Source organism: Amblyomma mixtum, chromosome 7, assembly GCF_055824585.1.
Source record: "Amblyomma mixtum isolate Tamu chromosome 7, ASM5582458v1, whole genome shotgun sequence".
Lineage (NCBI taxonomy): Eukaryota > Metazoa > Arthropoda > Arachnida > Ixodida > Ixodidae > Amblyomma > Amblyomma mixtum.
The window spans coordinates 124,191,217-124,204,680 of record NC_143018.1 but is presented as its reverse complement, the minus strand read 5'-3'; the positions used below and the strand labels follow the sequence as shown (position 1 = coordinate 124,204,680).

Here is a 13,464-nt window from a genome sequence, read left to right as displayed (position 1 = left end):
GGGCATATTTGTTTCCAAAAAAATTTTGGGGTTAGTTTTCATAAGTACTGGAAGATCATGTGAAAAATTCTTGTCTTTCGATGCAGATAAGGCGGCAAAATGGAGTTTTAGTGTGTCACTGTATTGATTCCAAGAAAAAAAATGGTATAAGCACGCTTATCAGTCCGGTATAGCCGCTTTGTCTTGTTCCTTAGTTGTTTAAGTCTCTAGTAAACCGGGATCAGATTTATCTTTAGTTATTTTGATTACAGGGGCATACCGGCTGATCAAAGGTGAAGTGTTATCTCTAAAGAGTACCCAATTTTCTTCAACGCATTGGTTCTTAATTGAAGGTAGAAATGTATGATAAAAGAAAGTTTCTAGTTTCGTGTTGATAGCTGTGAAATTAGCCTTATTAAAATCGTGGATCTTCTTCGTCACATAGCCCATAAACGGAACTGGGATGTCAGTACTTGGCTGAAGTAAATAATGATCCCTGAATCTCTCTAAGTGAATTTGTTCTCCTGTCATTTCCGGCGCTTTTGTCAGTATCAGATCTAATATGTTAGTGTCATGTGTTTGTTGGTTTACAACCTGGAACAGGTTGAAATCGAGCGTAAGTTTACAAAATTCTGTTGAAATATGACAAGATGATGGTAGCTGAGCCCAGTTAATTAAAGGATAATTAAACTTTCAAATACGATAGATGCTATGAGCAAGACATAACTCTGTTGCTTTAGTAATACTGATACGAAATCCAATAACGAAAGAATGACTGGAATCTGGCGGGCGGTAACAAGCGCTTATCAGAATCTTAACGGAAGATAGTAGGCAGGCGCCCCAGACAATTTCCAGATTTGAATCGGTGTTAATTAGGTAGGACGTTATTGTTTTCTTTATGCCTAAATTGACGCCACCGAGGAAAACGAAATTCCCTTCAGTTTACGTGCACATGAATGAATGTGCACTTTATATTTGGAAAACATTCTCTTTACTATAATTGGTCTCTGCTTATCATAGCTATATTTTCCTAGTCTGTGTACGCGTTCCAACATTGTACGGGTTGTTTTATCCGTAGTTTACATGAACAAAATTGAATTATTTTTTTGTTCAGAAGCAGCCCGATCCTCTTCAGGATCGTCTTCCAATCCAAAAAAATGGAGATTGTATCGTCGCACACGATTCTCTGCATCATAGCATCTAGGTGTAATTAGCTACAGTTGTTCCGAGACCGTGCTGCGAGTCTGTTCAGATGTGCTGGCTTCACCTGAACGTTGCTCAGCCAAAGAGGTCCCCAGCGTAGCGACCCGCTCATTCAAAAGGGTAACTTCACTTTCTGAGGCCGCTTCCTTTTCTGCCGCAATCTGTGCCTCGCTTTCATCAGTCTCGTGCGCCTCAAGCACAGCCACCCTTTCCGCACAGTGTCTAATTGCGTTTGCTGCGGCATCCTCCCTCCCCCTGAAACATTTCAATTCTTCAAGCAAAGCAGCTCGAGCTTCTTCGAGTTCTCGGGTTGTTTCGAGTAAGGATGCATATCCTTAACCAAGTTTCTGTAGTCTTTCTACGAGCAGGGCAAATGCCTCAAATTCAGCCTTCGTCATCTGGCCGGGATTAAACTCAGCGTCACCCGAAATAATCAGAAGTATTTATTTATTTATTTTATTCGCTAAAGCTCGTGGCATGGAAATAAAAAAATTAGATATACCTTTTAATGATTGCATGAAATTAGTAGAAAGGAAACTAAAGAGAAAATAGCAGTCGGCTTGGAACAGTGAAGTAAACAACTACACTTGGTTAAACCGGTTTTACGTGAATTTAAGTCGCGTGTGCACAAGGAACGTTTCAAAGAAGTGATCCTATGCCGTCTCCGAATAGGCCACACGCACCTTACACACAACTTCTTACTAGCCGAGCAAGACAAACCTGTTTGTGAAGAATGCGGAGACGAGCTTACTGTTAACTAAATTTTAATCTCGTGTTAAACTTGAAAAACTAAGAAAAAACTACTTCAGTCAATTTTATATTGAATGCATTCCTTTTCTTCCAGCACTGCGCTTAGATGATAATGCCATTGTTAACGTACCTTCCATTTTTACCTTTTTAAAAGAAGCAGGCGTACTTGAAAATCTTTAAATATTGAACCAATGGCTCGCTTTATCGCATGATACACCTCAGCCACTTTCGCATTCCTGAGAAGAAGGCTGAGGCTTTTATGTGATTGGTTGGGATCCTCGACATCCTTGTCCAGCCAAGGATGGCCGCTGAGGCTGCCTGACCTTTTTTTTTTAAAAAAACCTTTTACCATTAGCTATTCTTAAATCTCGTTTTGTCTGTTATTACTAGGTAGTTAAACTTTTTAGGCCCTTCACACCACTGATCACTTTCCACATTTTTATTAAATCTCACAGAAAACATTTTCTATGCATTGTGTTTTGCGCATGATGGCCTTAGATGCCTATGTGCCAGTAAACCCAACACAACACACCATTTATTTTATTTGGGAGCTACTGCAGTCACGGAATACCAAGCATGTGGGATCATACAGATACAAAGTTGCCGCTGCGGTGGCTCAGTGGTTATGGTGCTCGGCTGCTGACCCGAAAGACGCGGGTTTGATTCCGGCCGCGACGGTTGAATTTCTCTGGAGGAGAAATTCTAGAGGCCCGTGTAGTACTGTGCGATGTCAGTGCACGTTAAAGAACCCCAGGCGGTCGAAATTTCCGGAGCCCTCCACTACGGCGTCCCTCATAGCCTTAGTCGCTTTGGGACGTTAAACCCCATAAACAAACCAACCAGATACAAAGTTTTATATAGCGGCGGTTTCAGAAACATACTTCAAATGTGAATTTGGTCAAAAAAATGGCATGCACAACGGCTCATCAAGAGCACAAAAAGAGGACACACACACGCATGGGTGGAAGCAGGCTCCAGTTTTTTGGAGCAGGCACGAGAGCAGCACAAGCCTTATTTTGGGGCAACTTTGGAGCAGCAAAAGTCCCATTTTGGAGCATACTGGCGACATTTAAATTCGACTGCGCGCATTTTTGTTTGCCACCAGACGAAAAACTATATAAATATTAATCACGGATCCCACATGCTATAATTGATTAAAAGGACATCAATTGTTCCAAATATATTTGCTAGAGTTCATAAAAAAAAGACATGTGGCAGCTACTACAAACAGTAGTTGCAGTACATTAGCTGTTATGAATTTCCGTTAAGAAAAAAAGAAAACAACTACATAATAGGGACAGTTTTATTTGTATTAAACAAACCCAGAGCACTTCACTGCAAAAACAAACATATATGACTATGACACTAGTGGTAAAGCATTAGCCGAGACAATTAAGATAAACTGTTTCAGACTGGTTTACTCCTGATTGCATAAGAGAAAACAAGGGAAAATTGGATCACAGGGGGTAATTGGCTTGCAGGAAATATAATAACTAGACGCAGTGTGGACTAGAACTAGCTACTGACATATAAAATACAAAGACCTTGCCGTTAAACATTAAAAATATGAAGTGAGCTGCGTAATGGGGTTTGCACAAAGCTTCACCTTAACGAAGATTCAGTTGGCCTTCATAGACTGAAGAGATTAGTCAACCGTTTTGATTCGCTCAATCACAAAGGGCAGTTTAGAGTTCACATCACGCTGCAAAATATTACCACTCTCTACCTTGTCCATGTCCCTGTCAGCCGCACCTTTGCTTATAAGCTCTTGTGCACTTGCAAGTAGAGCTTGCGAAATGACAGTCGATGCTGGAGGCTAGACCTCATTCACCAGCTTTTTTCGCTCACAGACTTCAGTTGGCTCCTACTCCACATGTCTTCGCTTCAAGGACGTTGCAACCTTTTCTTCTTCAATTCGCTCCAGATACACCCTGTAGGACTTTACAACGTTCTTGAGAGTGTGCGTGGTGAAAGGCACCTTTGTAGCACCTCCACTGTACCGCTTCATGAAGGCCTTGGTTTGGCGAAGGCTGGAAATGCTTAGTTATGGACAAAGTACTTCGATGGTGGAGTGCTTGTTCTCAATGAATCCTCGTTAACAATCTGCGTTTCAGTGAGGTAATGAAAGGGCTGCTTTGACAAGCTTAGTATTACTCGGATATTTAGCCCGGCCAGCAGGTGCCTGTAGTGCAAACACACTTGGCCAATGGGTGATCACATTAGGAGACAGTTCCCAGTCACTGGTTTCGAGTATAAGAGAATTCCACTCATCAGTGAGGGACCACACATCGCAGGGTGGAATGACCTGAGGCAGTGCGTTAGCCACATAGCGCAGTGACGATGTGAAAGATTTCCCTTTTGTGTATGGGCTTAAAAATCTTCAATGAAACATTGATTAGCTTGTTGTCCAGTGGAGCCTCACGATCAGGTACTTTGCACAAGCTATGTAAAAGGCTCTTGCCTTGATGTAAAATGCCTTCTTATCAGTCATATCCCAGTTTCACTGACTGCTCCGTGTCCAGTAGAATTTCAGGTTTTTCCTTCCAATTTGAGAAGACTGTACATCAAGTTCTTTCATTTGTGAGCCAGTAGCACCTGCAAATGGCTCTTGGCGCAGAAACCTCCCAAGGGCCTGCCCAGGTAGCACACGACAGCGGGCCAATATTGGAAATCCACTGGCAAAGCGTGGCCCTAACTAGACCCAGAGTTGCCAGTGAGCATCCGATATTGGTTGGGCCACTCCTTAGCACATCCAACAATGGCCCTGGTTGTCCGTCGCTTTACCAGTATTGGCTGAGCCGTCATTAGATCCTGGCTAACATGGGCCAGGTTAGCCAGGATTGCCCCACTGTTTGACATTGCTGGCTGTGCCATCATCGAATCCTGGCTATCATGGGCCATGTTAGCCAGTGTTGTACCACTCTTTGCCAGAATTGGCTATGCCATTTCCGGGAGCTGGCTATATTGGCCTAGGATTGCCACCGCTTATCCAGTGTTCAAAGTATACTGGCAAACGTTGGTAAACATTGTGTCATCCATTAAAATGGGTTAAAAATTAATTTTATTGTCGAGTACCATATCGGCAGTTCATAATTTTCGAACGCGCTAAAACATGCGAGTTCAAAGATTTGGTTTTATTTATTATTATATTTTAACCGAACACTTTTGCAGTTTGTGAGCAAAGCTACCCATGATTCCGTTGGAAAAGGTGCACTCTGGTTGCGCAGTGAGCAGCGATAATACATTCAGGAGAATTGCGATCGAAGTCCTGTTGATCAGAATTAACGTTCTGATTACACCCGAGACGCCTTCAACAAAAATTGTCAACAGGCGCCTATAACAAAAATCAAATAAGTTTCATTTGATAAAATTTCTGGAATAAAAAAATCACTTTTTTTTATTCGCTCTAGGAATTCACTCCCGCAGTGCGCAGCTGGTGTCTGCTTCATGGAGATCGGGATACAGACGTAATAGATTAGCGCAAGTGCCTTCGCTAAACCGAAATTGTGCTCAGTTTTGGCAACGTCCAGAAACGAAGCAGTCGCCTCGTAATTTTGGAATTATGCGTTGCGCTCGTGAAATATTAGGCGGGTGCTTCATAAACGTACGCGGACACGTGCTAAGCGATTGCTACACTTCCCTACGTCGTGCCGTGTTATCGCGCCTTTCCCGTGTTTTCTGATTTGCTATTTCCTTGCTTTTCTGCAAATCGTAGTGTTGGAAATTGTTGTTCTTGACTATTTTATTTTTCTGTTGCGTAATTTGCATTGGGGGCTATATAGCTCTTGCTCACGTCTTTGCATATTTACTCGCAAATTTTTTTTTCTTTCGAACATCACCTTTATTGATGAAAACTATCGAAAGTAGTCGCGAACCACAATTCAACATGCCTTTGTTTGTTTTTGCTTTTTTTGCTCGAAACTTCCACACCAACAAACAATTTGAGGATTCGTCGACGACCACTGAATAAATGGACTGACAACTGGCGTTAGACGCATGTTAACCTAGCTTGTTTGGCGCATGTACGGTACATTAAACTATGAAAGAGCGCGCATTCTGCTTGGATATTTTTTTTGCTTTATATTTTTGTTATTATGTGGTAACACTTCAGGCTATCTTGAACTAACAGAAGCCACATCATACGGCCCCACGAAATACGCGAGTGTCTCAAGTCGTTTTGGCGAAATGCATCTTGAAGCCCCAAGTTTTTCACTTCAAAATTTTCAGGCTTTTGCTGCAGCTTTGTAGGAATACTTTGACGCTTCCGTGTTTCCCATCCACTTCTCTCTTGTAGATATTCCTTTCTGTACTGCCTGTGGCCATGTGACTCATTCTCCAAAAATTCCAAACCCTTTTCACGTGTTTTGGCCTCTTTCCCTCTCTCTTTCAAGTCTTCAAGTCCAATATCTCCCCACCTGTTCTCTCGGCCGTGCCCTTTTCCAGGTAGCGGGCTAACCCCCCACCCCGCGAAGCGCTATTTTTTCTTTTTGGTTGTCACTTTCTCAAAGCTGTTTTCCCTCGCGCGCAGCTACGCGCTTCGCTGTTCCTCCACCTCCCTGTCTCCACCTTTCAGCTCGAGGACTTTTCTCGGAACCACAAAACCTGTATAAGGGAAAATGACTCTCTCCCCTCCAGCACCCCCCCCCCCCCACAATAAGACATTCTTGACTGCAAGATCTTCTTTGTAAGTACTAAAACTCTTTTATCTTGATATACGTCTGGAAGTTAAAGTGGTTTTTGTAGTAAATGTTGCTTTGACTACATGCGCCTTTATTTTTTCGGCAGGAGAAGAGAGCGAGCCAAAAAGCACGAGGACGACTTCTGTGTACCCACTCTCATTGCGAAATGGCTTGCTAGACATCGTGCGCAGTGGAATTGTGGCCGAATGGTGAGAATTTAATTTTTCGTCTTTGGTGAGATGAACTCACTAAAGATTCACTACTTTGGCTAACAGCGGGTTTGAACTCATATGACTTGAGATAGGATGCATTCCGGAATATGTCCTTTACCGCTTATGCACGACGGAAATCAGAACCGCTTAATTAATTTTCCACTGCAGACTAGTTGGTAAGGATATATGTAATACTTCCGCAGTGTTTCTTTTTGGCTTCTACACTTGCAGACTCAATAGAATATCCGCAATTTCTGGTTAAAGCTTTTGCCCAAGTTCTCTCGCAATGAAAAAAGGCATTACTCTGGACTATCAGACTAGTATTTTTGTGTGGTTTTCAAGTTGCAGTTTGGAATCCAATTATAGCATGCATGCGAAGCAACTAAGGTAAAACAAAGGTGCCCTGAGTTCCTTGCGTTCAGCGTATTTCGTTAAAAATCGCAAGCCACATTTTTAACCCCATTAAATAAAACTAATCAAAAATGTCGTTTTGACGTCCATGTGGAAGAGACTCTACCACCTGTGCATATTTACTGGAATAAAAAATTAGCTTGCAATTTAGAGATACGAGTTATGATATTAAAACAAAATAATACATTAATCTGTTTTCAATATCACATTAATTTGCATATCTGGCATTTAATATATTTACTGGGAATGCGCACGACGCATTAAACTAAAACCATTTGGTATAAGGGAAGTTTAGTAAATTAAATTCCACTTTGTGCAACTAATGTGGTGCTGGTTCTTAAGAATAAATTAAAAATTATCCTGTAAAATATGTTGCTAGTGTCTTCACGATGACTGTGTTTCACAAAATTCGGTGTTATTTAATCACACGCTGCTTTCCATGGAAGACAAAAACTAAAAAATCTAAGATCCGAAAACCATGGGTAACCCCCCTTCACATGAAAATGGTGAACCGCAAAAGTAAGCTTTTCAAGCGTTTTATGCTCACTAAGGATCCTGCTGATTTAGTTTCATTCAAAAAATATCGTAATAATCTAACAAGTGAGCTAAGGCGCGCTAAGCAAGCTTACCAGCAGCGCTTAGTTAGTAATAACAAGCACAATCCCCGACAGCTATGGAAAGTTTTGAATGAAGCTTTTGTCCACAAAAAACATAACAAAACACTAGGTGAACTATTTGTCGAAAATGAGCTTTTATCCGGGGCCTCCCTTGCACAGAAATTTAACTCTTTCTTTACTGCCTTTAAGCCAACCGGAGATGTAAAACCTGCCACTAGTACAATTAGCAATATGCCTAATGAATCACTGGTCTTTTATCAAACGGATTCGGAAGAAGTGTTCTCAGTATTAATGAATCTGAAATCAACACGCTGTGTGGATTATGATGGGCTGCAAATAAAACCGCTGAAGTTTGTTGCAGACCTAATAGCCCCGTATCTAGCTTTCATTTTTAATCAGTCCCTTTCATGCTCTATTTTCCCTAATGAAATGAAAAATGCCAAAGTAACAGTTATCTTTAAAGGAGGTAATAAAGCCGTATTAACCAACTACCGCCCGATTTCCGTACTTCCGGTTTTTTCGAAGGTATATGAAAAGATTATTCTAAAAAGAATGGATAGCTTTTTTACTAAACACAGATTGCTAACAGATTCACAGTTTGGGTTTCGAAAAGGACGCTCTACCGAATCTGCTCTCCTCTCACAAAAAGAATTTATCTTGCAAAATTTTGAACGCAAATGTCTAACTCTCGGTATCTTTGTTGATTTCAGTAAGGCTTTTGACTTTCTTAACCACACTATTTTGCTTGCTAAACTAGAAATGTATGGTGTTCGAGGAATGTGTCTCCATCTTCTACGGTCATACCTCACTGATCGAAAGCAGGCTGTTTTCTGTGATGGACATGGATCCACTCTCCAGGCTATAAACTGTGGCGTGCCTCAGGGCAGCCTTTTAGGTCCTTTTCTCTTTAACGTATATATAAATGACCTCGTAAACATTGACAGTGACGTTAAATTCATTCTGTACGCAGATGACACCAGTATTTTCTTAACGGGCTCCTCAACAGATCATTTATTAAATCGCGGTAATGCTGTTCTTAAAACTTTGCATGCGTGGTCCGTTCAAAATGGGTTGTCTATTAATACCAATAAATCTAAAGCTGTTTTCTTCAGACCTAAAAACATCAAAATTAACTTAAACGATGATCTTCAACTTGGTAACCATAAAATAGAAATAGTGGACACCTTCAGATCACTCGGGGTAATTTTTGACGCCTGTATGAGCTGGACCGCACACGCAACACATCTTCGTAAGAAATTAGCTCCTTCCGTTGGTTTTCTTGCTCGGTACCGCACTGAATTTCCTCCCTGTATAAAACGAATGAATTATCATGCCCTATTCCAATCACACATTAACTATTGCCACATAGTTTGGGCTACCACATCCAAAACAAATCTACAGAAAATTCTAATTCTCCAAAAGAATGCTATCAGGATTATCGAAGGTGCCAATTTTACTGCCCATACGGCTGAATTGTTTATTAAGTATGAAGTAATTCGTGTAAATATTTTTCTTGAGTACCGCCTATTATACTATCTCAAATTTTCTTCACCATCAATATGTAATTTTTTGCTTAATATCGCAATGTTAAAGCCCATAGAAAAGTATGTTCAAACCCGATCAACTGCAAAATGAAAACTTCCACGCACTAGAACTAATTATGGTAAACAAGCACTTAATTTTCTTATACCTAATGTTCTAAACAGCTACGAATCTAACCAGCTTAGCATGTATAACCTCCGGCCACATGATTTAAAAGTGTACTTTGTAAATAATATTCCATAACTTCTTATCATATATTGTAGTTTGTGCATGTATCGGTGTCCTTTTCCCATTTGTCATCAACCCAGCAGTGTGTGTAACTTTCAAATGCAACTTGTTCAGTTTTAATTGTTTTTTTCTAGTTTCAAACTACATCTCTGTGTAGCAATCCGTTCAATTGTAAATATTAATTCTTTCTATAGTGTGCTCGTATATGCCACCTGCCACCGTTGTATGAATGTGTTTATCTTATTTATTATGTTGTAATGGCTCTTAGATGAGCCACAGGCATTTTCAAGCTATTTTCTTTAGCTTTTGGCCTGTGGCTCATTCTAAAGAATGTGCATATTTTTGAAATAAAGTTTGGATTCAATTCAATTTTTGTTTTTGTTCTGTGATGGCCATAATTAAACTTACCATGACATCATGCATCTCTTTGCAGGCTTGGCGCTTCGTGAGGCCATCGTGCAAGAGCTGGACGAGGAATTCGTTTGAATGGAGTCCAACAGCCCTCTAGCAAGTGGAGTGCAACGATTACTTCGGATATGACTGATCAGTTCACTGGATGACAGCTCCGTTGAGCGCTTTATGGATGCCTTAGCCGTGCCGCAGCAGCTTGCCGAGATGCTTTGTCCAACTTGATCGGCACGCACCAAACTTGAAAATAAATTGTTTTCCCACAACCTTTGCCACCATGCTCTTGGGACCCCTTTCTTTACTTCCCACAGTGGCTGGTGGTAGCGCAAACCATCCTGTGTGCGCTAGAACCGTGGTTCTTGTAACTCAAAGCAATAAACGGGTCTTTTTTCTGGAATTCTTTCGCACCCTGATTTATGAATATTTGCTAGGTAGAATGGTATGTATGTACATCCATCCACAGTGCCGGTCATTGGCGAGTGGGTTAATTGCATGTGCCAGCGTTCGAAAGCTGGATGCCATTATTCGAAAGCTGGAAACCATTATTCGAAAGCTGAATGCCATTATTCGAAAGCTGGAAACCATTATTCGAAAGCTGGCTACCAATGTTTGAAAGTTGGCTACCAATGTTTGAAAGTTGGCTACCAATGTTTGAAAGTTGGATGCCAGTATGAGACCTTTGCTGGCCCATGCTGCAGAACGAACATCGGGACTGCGTTGGCCGCTTGATCGGCCGAGCGTTGGCCCAAAACTGGCATGAAAGTAGGGCCAATGTGTAAAGTGGTAGCGCTCGGCCCAAATGCCAGCGTAGGACCGATGTTCGTGCCAAGTTTTGCCAACACTTGCCCGACGTTCGGCCAATGTTGTTGTGCTGCCTGGGTGCTTCACGAGAACCAACATCTCCTCATAGAAAACATACAGAAGAGGTTCCTTGCTTTTGAAGAGCGTTTGAAATCTGTCAAATATCTGAGCAGCGTTTTGAAAGAAAAATAATTTTGCTCGCAGTGCTTCGTCACAAAAACGAAGATGTCAGACGACCGTGCCTCATTGAACACCTTGGCTGTCCAGCTTTGTAGAAGAATGCCGTGAGGGCATCATATGATTTTAACACTCTCTCGACACTAGGAAACAGTGTCAGCCATCTACTGTTCACGTGCCTCAAAAACTCTAGCTGGGGCAGTCCTAGATCGTTCAGCAGATCCTTCATGTCCGCATGCCTCATGGCAAACTCGAAATAGTAGTGGACATCAGTTACAAGAGACTCCACTTTCTCAGAGAACATATCCAGCCCAGTAGCAAAAGAGTTGTGAACTTTGTGGAGGCCGCATTCGCCGATGTCAACCATGCCAGGGCTCACTTCTTTCTTTAGCCTTCGCTTAAGGATTTTCATTATGTTAGGGTCATTGCTGTAAAAACTTATGTTCTTGTGAACGTCACTGAGGGCATCCTCAGTGCAGGAATACAGCTCATCAGTGGTCGCATGACCCAAATGAAAGGACTGGAGATGCTCCACCACACCATTTTCAGTGTGAGCAAAGTAGGAGCGGACAACCCCTTGGCCTCAGGGGTTGGGCTCTCGTCAATCATGATGGTGTAGAATGTGTCGGGCATGACAAGCTCCTGAACTACATTTGCCTTGAAATATGGCCCCAGGCCATCAGGAATAACGCATGAAAGTTTCTTGCGTCCGCACTGGAAGCCTTTCGCTGTTTCTGAATCCGGAAACATGTGACGGTACGTCACTGTTGCTGCGTCTCCAAATGTGAAGGGCATATTGTTGCCACCACAGAGAGGGCAAAAAGAGTTTCTGCATTTGTGACCTTTTCTTGAAGTGACGTTGCAGTCGCACTGTGTACGTCCAGCGTAATTTGAACCTTTGAACTCTTGGTGAGAACACCTTCTGCATTGCGATTTCATTTCGCTTGTGCGGTGTGCTTCTGAGAGCTCGCATGGCGGTGTACCGCTGCAGTGCCATGTTGCCGGCAATACACAGTGGTGCAGCAGAGCGTATAAAAGGCATCACTGTCTTTAGAAATTGGCCGAAACCAGACTGATATTAAACCTCCATTGGCGTCCTTTTTCATATTTACATCGGTGTTTAACTCGGTGCACCGATCTACACAAAAGAGAAAAACCAAAAATCAAAAACTGTCTTCAAACAAATCCGCACTTCACTCCTCACAGAAACAAGTATACAAAAAGGTTTGATACGAAAAGTTGTCCCACTCAGTTCACTTAACTGCCTTATTCCAGTGAGAACTATATAGAAAAAGGATCCGCACTGTTCGCCCAATTCTGTCACATGACACTTCTCTTAGAATTCGAACGACCAGACTTGGTTGGTAAACTTCAACGCCTTTCAGTTCTGGATAATTTATTAACAGGCACAACGCAACCGTCAAAAGAGTGCAGCAGAATCTCGAATATACTATGTGAGGACCGAAAAAAAAAGAATCAATACCCGCGAACAGGTGGATTTTACAATTCGGAAAATTGCCGTAGCCAAACCAACAAGGAGGGGGCTAACTTACCCTATTCACTCGCATAATTTGCGCCCTCGCGAAAATGCGCACCCAGAGTTCATTATCAAGGCATATATGAAAAAAAAAAATGCACCAGCATGCACGAGGGTTCACGCAAGGCAGGCTGTGGAAGATCGGCGCGAACGCGTTGCCTTGTACGGCCGTGAAAGGTGCGAGTAGCGAGGGGACGCCGGCCGCGCCGCTGGGAACATGTAACCACGTAACTGGCCAGGCCAAGCCAAAGTAATGTCATAACTGCTACGTGCGTGGAGCGAGCACGACGGCTAGTAAGCCAGGTGTCCATTCCCTGGCAGCTCCACGTGTAAGAAGTACGTATTTCGTTTGTTAAATTAGCTCCGGTAGAGAAAATTATATTCGCGTGCCGTTTACCCGGCCTACTCGCGCTGGCGGTTGCTTTCCAGGACAAGGTGTCCGGAATCCTAAACAACCGAACCGCTGCCGGTTCGGTTTGTCGCTGGTCAGCCGGGCCTATCACGAGGACGCCATTTTAGCGCCGTTTATCTCCACTGGCTCCTGACAGCAGGCTCTGCGATTGTATCGTTGAGCGTTTATTGCAAAGAGCTGTGAACGCGGCGTCATACCATTCCGCGGGGCCGGAGGTTGCGTCGACCTGTGTGTGGATGGCATCTTTGTTTTTTTTTTTTTACCAGCAAGTGGGGGGTCGACGTATGCGCGACAATGTAGGCCATATATGCGCGTTATGGCCTTTATGGAGTTATTTTAGGACATGTTCGCGAAATCTCCGCATCTCTTTTTGGAGCCCTAAAGCACTGAAGAAAGTGCACAGATTATGCGAGTGAACTTGGTATCTCGTTCTCGACACAGTAAATACAGCTTGTTGTGTGATATAAGTTCACAATACCGGCCGCGCGCAAGATATATTACCAGATAA

General features: G+C 42.5%; 1 pseudogene; it reads right to left on the bottom strand.

Moving 5' to 3' along the window:
- Window positions 1-3,550: 3,550 nt before the first annotated feature.
- On the bottom strand, window positions 3,551-11,757 carry LOC149337393 (uncharacterized; annotated as a pseudogene).
- Window positions 11,758-13,464: the final 1,707 nt, after the last annotated feature.